The 6,025-nt window shown below is 47.2% G+C and overlaps 1 non-coding gene across 1 annotated transcript; it reads left to right on the forward strand.

The window, feature by feature from the left end:
• Nucleotides 1-1,331: 1,331 nt before the first annotated feature.
• Nucleotides 1,332-1,451, forward strand: LOC137619339 (5S ribosomal RNA). The gene has a single exon (XR_011039901.1). It is a non-coding gene; the product is annotated as a 5S ribosomal RNA (ribosomal RNA).
• Nucleotides 1,452-6,025: the final 4,574 nt, after the last annotated feature.

Genomic DNA, 6,025 nt, shown 5'->3' on the forward strand with positions numbered 1-6,025 from the left:
TCCTCGTCATTCCCTGGAAGGGTCGTGCCAGGGAGTTTTCCTTTCGAGATTTCTCCGTCGGGCAAGGGGTGACTGGTTTAGCCCTTCCTCTTCTCCATCTCGTGGAAGGGGCTTACCAGGTCCTTTCCCTCTTCGGTTGCGACCCGAGGTTTTGTACAAGGAAGATCATGAGTACTTTCCTCCTCTCAGGCTCAAGCACCTTTGCGTTCCGTCGCCAAGTTTCGAACTTGCGGGCAAACTCGATGTTGGAGCATCTAGACGCAGTGACCGAGGGCTTCCCCTCGGGTGTCTCATCCTTGGATGTCGACAAGCTCAGACACTCTTCCATCCTTGGGAAGAGCTTGTTTGAGCCCAAGGACAGAGACATGGACAGCTGTTGTGCGGAGGAAGTCGACTTCCGTTTTCACTCCTCCAAGGCGCTTTCTTCCAGATCCTGCAGGCCTCCAACGCCTCTTCTTTCAGCCTCGTCGGCCTAAGTTATCGGACCGGCTACGGCAGCTAAGACAAGGTGTACAATAGCAGTCCCCTCCTGTCAGGGACAGGTAGCACGGGAGGCTCTCCCGAGGAGGCATAATCCCAGAGGGAGCGGCAGAGTTCACGAACTCTAGGATTGGCAACCCCCCTTTGCAGGTCTCACGCTGGGGGGATGCCTAAGGTTACTCATCCGGAGTGATCAGCCAAGGATATCGCGCCTCGCTCTTACCATCTCTCCGTCTCTGTCAGCGAATCCAGTGTCACTGAGCCCCTATGCCATGGGGTCGGCAAGAGTTTTGCCCGTTTGGGTAGAAGGATCCATGCCTTAGGAGAAGGTCCTCCATAGGGTCGTCGACGGCTTCACCCCCCGTAGGAAAGCATCTGAGACGGGAGTTCCGTCGTTGACCTCTCAGCTCTGATCAAGTTTGTCGAACAAACTTCGTCCAGCGTGGAACAGCTGAGTCGATCAGACTGGTAACGAGGCTGCAGGACTCCCTAGGCCCTGGATCGGAAGGACGGGTACTTCCAGTTTCCATTCCATCCATCTTCCAGGAAGCTCTTGGAATTCAGCCTAGACTACAGGTGTTTCTGCTCAAGATGCGGTGTGGCGATCCCGCCGCCCCATCGCAGGTTTTTCCCCAGAGAACTCTCCCTGCTTTCCTCATGGCCGCTCAGGAGCAGGCTTCCACCTCCTTTGCTTTTTGGAGGTGTGGTCAACTCCGGTAGGCTCGGGTTCGACCTTCTTCAGCGCCGGGACAAGCTTCTGGGTCTTTACCAAGAGTGAGGGATCATGGTAATTTGCTTGGAGCCTTCTCTATTTCTGCCTCAACATCTGGAGTATCTAGCCATGATATTGAGTCAACGGCCATACCACGTTGAAAAACACCGCTTCTCGTCCGATCAGCGAAGTTAAGCAACGTTGGGTCTGGTTAGTACTTGGATGGGTGACCGCCTGGGAACACCAGATGCTGTTGCCTCCTTCTCTGAGCCTTCCCTTCAGTTGACTGTGGCAAGGCTGAGGAGAGTCGCAGTACCTGTTCTCAGTCAAGCAGAGCTTTCAGACCTACCTTGGAACGTTTCCTGGGTCTCTTTTCCTCATTGACCCGTCTAAAGTCCCGAACGGTCGCCTCAGGATAAGTTCCCTGTGAGGCGGCCCAAGTTCCGGTGGTTTCAAAGCAACGATTAACCGGACTTTCTGGCCCCTATGGACCAGCAGAACGTTTAGATCTGCAATGGGTGTTGACCTATGGAACCTCTTGATGGGAGTGGATATTCTCATCCTTTCCCCACATTTTGATGCTGTTCTCGGACTCGTCAAAGAAAAAGGGGGGGGGGGGGATGTTCCGGTTCAGGCCTATGGTCAGGACCTGAAGGATACCTGCCCATCATTCAGGCAGGCTTAGGGGCCGTAGTCTGGCCCCTCTACAGATCCTACAGTTCCTGCCAAGTCGCTCCGTGCGTGCGCGACGACTTCATGGTACAGACAGTCCCCAACTTACGAACACAATAGGGACCGAGAGTCTGTTCGTAAGTCGTATTGTTCGTAAGTCGTTAGTGTTAAATTTTGGTCTGGAGTAAGCGTAACCTAACTCAGATGTCTACGATTTTCAGCAGTAGAAGTCAACAAATAGCCCCATTTCATATAAAATAGGTTATTACAAATATTTTACTTTATCATATTACAGTAGTCTGTATAATACTGTAAAGTTCAGTACAGTATGTTGTTTTATTATCCTGTACTGCACACTACATAATGGAAACTTGCACATACAATCGGCCATACATATGCACTGCATTTCTGAATCAGTTGACTTTAAGTAAAATCGTAGTAAATATAGTGTACTGTACATTTAGTACAGTACTGTACATTAATTCCTTTTTAAATAAATGTACTGAAAGATATTTTATTGTTCCATTACCCAATTTTTTTGCTAGAAACTTACGTAAACAAGCGGCCATTTGCATTATGTACTGTACTGTAACGTTTATCTTTTCACGCTTATCAAATCAGCTGACTTGTACCGTACTGTATTTACTGTATGTAACAGTACTGTGCATTTAACTGCTTCATGGTTGTTTTGGTATTGTTAGATAAAATGCAGAAGGTTAGTTTACTGAATTGTTTTATTTTAATTTTGACCGACGGAATCATTCTTTGTAGAGTATACGTCACGTATCTTGTGACGTCATGTATTTGGCGGAAGAGCGCTGACAAACCGAATGATTTCCTTTCATTATGTTGCCGAGTAATCTTATTACAGCATTCCCATAATCGAAACACCGAGTAACGATATCAAGTGTTTTAGTGGTCTGTATCATTAGTTATGAGATTAGTACAACTTACCGTAAAGTTAAGAAAAAAAAAGTCTGATGTTATATTTCTTCTGGCGGAAGGCGAGAGGCAGAGCAAGTGATTTTCTTCCGATCCGTTACTATTCCCATAATCGAAACATCGAATAAGGATATAAAGAATTTTTTAATATTTTTCAAAGAAATATGAAGACTTAACTGCATTAAAAATCAAAATACGGGGAGAGAGAGAGAGAGAGAGAGAGAGAGAGAGAGAGAGAGAGAGAGAGAGAGAGAGAGAGAGAGAGGGGGGGGGGGTTGCGTATTCCGTTTATAACTAATAATAAGGTCTATCAACGAACTGTATGGAAAATGTGATACCCTATAATATATTAGCGCTGTTGTAATATTCACTATGAAGAGATTTCAAATATCAAGAAAATTATATAAATCAGTGTTATTCGTACTATATGTGCGCATAATCGTAATACTGCAGCGTCACCTTGAGATCAGCTGATCTCCCAACCAAAAGTAAATCAAAAGTAATTGTTGATTATTGCAATGCTCAAGAAATTAAAAAAAAATATGAACGTGCTTTAATAAACCATAATTAAACACAATAATGTCTAATGAAATATGAAGGCTTAATATTGAACGAAAAATTGAATACTGTATGAAGCTTTAGAATTAACTACCCATATGCGATTGACAGAGCGAGCACACACACACAGAAAGAGCTACAACGATTTCGCATGATACCTAATAATAAGAACTGTAGGGAAACTGATTTTCTGTAACATTGGCGCTGATGTAATATTCATCTTGAAGATATTTCTAATATGTTAAGAAATAAAAAAAAAATGCCAAAAGTCTGATGACGTTATATTTCTTCTGACGGAAGGCGAGAGGCAAATCAAGTGGTTTTCTTCCGATCCGTTACTATTCCCTTAATTGAAACATCGAATAAGGATATAAATTTTTTTTAATAATTTTCAAAGAAATATGAAGATTTAACTGCATTAAAAATCAAAATACGGAGAGAGAGAGAGAGAGAGAGAGAGAGAGAGAGAGAGAGAGAGAGAGAGAGAGAGAATTTAACTTGAAATGAAATCTACGGATGTTTACGAACATGTTTGGACTTCCTTCAATTTGTGTTCGTATGTACCGTTGTTCGTAACTCGAATGTTCGTAAGTAGGGGAGCATCTGTACTGCCATATTCCAACCAGCAGGGGATGCATTTTCATACCTTCGCATCTTGCAGTAGAGATACTGAGATGATCCGAGGTCCTCTCAATACCACTTTCGGGTCGCTCATTCCGGGCAGAGGAATGTTCTCTCCGGCTATCTGAGCAGAGCCTCGCAGATAGAGAGTACCTGGGGGTCCTTGGCCTATAGTAACCTGCAAGTCCTGGCCTGGGGGACCTGATTGCGACAGCCTGGAACTTCAAGCTTCCGCTGTTCTTCCCCCCAGTCTCAGACCCCAAGACTCTTTGGCAAGATGCTTTTCGGTGACGGTGGGACAACATCGACGCCTGCGTCTTTCCACCATTGTTGTCTGTTGAGAATGGGTCTCAACAAGACCAGGTTGTCTGTCAACCTTTCGATGGCCCTGAGAGCTCCACTGTGACTATACGCAGAACGGTTTCCGGACCCTCTGCTTCCCCTGACGGAACTCCCGGGAGAGCTTCTTCCACGGCACAGGCTACTCAAACAACCACACTACAACATCTTTCACGAGCCGTTGCATCGCTTCGGCTTCACGCCTGGAGACATTACGGCGCCTCCTCAAGAAGAGACAACCCGCTACAGTCGCGGAGCGTAGGTCGCGTCACCTGCGATAGTCATCCGCAGGGGTCTACCAGGCGAAGTGGAGAGTCTTCTGTAGTTGGTATCGTGGGAGAGATGCCTCTTCCCTTGAGGCCTCTTCTCCAGCAATAACGGAGTTATTGCTTTTCGGCGGGAGGAAACTCCTTTCCGCTCTCGGCAGTGAAGCCTATCGCTCAGCCTTTCCCTGGCCTTCAGGCTGAAAGGAATAGACTTTTTCCTTCCCGTTGGACCTTTTTTCGCTCATGCGAAGCTGTGAACGTCCCTGCCCCCAGTCGGAGTGAGACCTCCTCCATGGAGCATGGTTCGGACTCTTTAGTCCCTTAGGAGATCTTCTCAAGAACCATTACGTCAGGCCTCTGATCGTATTCCGTCTTGGGGGACGGTGCTCCTGCTCAGTCTGGCCTCGGCCAGTGTGTAAGCAATCTTCATGGTCTCGTACGACTCCGCCCTTTCAAGAGAATAGGGGAAGGCAACATTCAGGTTCGCTCTTGAGTTGTTTTCTAGACTCAGAATCTTGGAGTCCCGGACCTTCGGTCCGACTCCTTCAAGATTTCGAGTCTCCATTCTGTATCAGATGACCCAAACCTTCTCCTTCTTGCCAGTAAAGGAATCGAGGGGTTATCTTTGAGAACAGCTGCAGTTTGTCCTCACGTGCAGCCGGGTTGGGAGCACAGGGGAGAGTCACCAGTATACCTCTTCAGCTCGGAATCAAGGACATTCATCTCGACCTGAATCTAGACCCTCCCCCGTCACGTCGACCTACAGCACAATGTCGGATACATCGCAACGTCCCTCGCCTTCGAGTAGAACTACTCTGTGACGCAGGTGCTACAAGCTGGAGTCTGGAAGCGTCTAATGACCTTCGCAGGACGTGACCCACAGGAGTATCGATACGTTTCTATTGCTCTGTGGTGGCTACACAACAGCTGGTGTAACCTCAGGCTCGTTTTTGGACAGGTAGCAGAAGGTTGAGGGCATTGTTATCAGGTTTTAGTCTGCATGAACGAAAGAAGTATGTCTGGCCCTTACTTCTTTCTTCATCATCTCCTCTACTGGGGAAGCAGCATCCTGGTCTCTGCATAGCTGACCTCAAGCCTCTGCAGGTAAACCATGCTTCCTTGTGTTTCGAGTATTGAGTCAATACTGTCGCGTCCCCCATACCCTGACGAGGTGGTATTGGGAACGTCCTAACCCAGAGTTCCTTCTGGAACTCTAGGTCAATTGCCTAGGACGGGTCACACTTTCTTCCTTCACACACAAGCTTATGTAGGCCACACGTTTCCTTGCGGAGCAAGGAACTTGTGAAGTGCAGGGACTCCTTTTCTCGAGTGCGACTCACTCGGATTCTGAGTCCAAGGGGAAAGCCAAAACCAGTATGGCTGGGGACTTTCCACCCTTCCTAAGGGGTAAGTCACCCAATGTAAATAGCGTGGT

This window comes from Palaemon carinicauda, chromosome 25 (assembly GCF_036898095.1).
Source record: "Palaemon carinicauda isolate YSFRI2023 chromosome 25, ASM3689809v2, whole genome shotgun sequence".
NCBI lineage: Eukaryota > Metazoa > Arthropoda > Malacostraca > Decapoda > Palaemonidae > Palaemon > Palaemon carinicauda.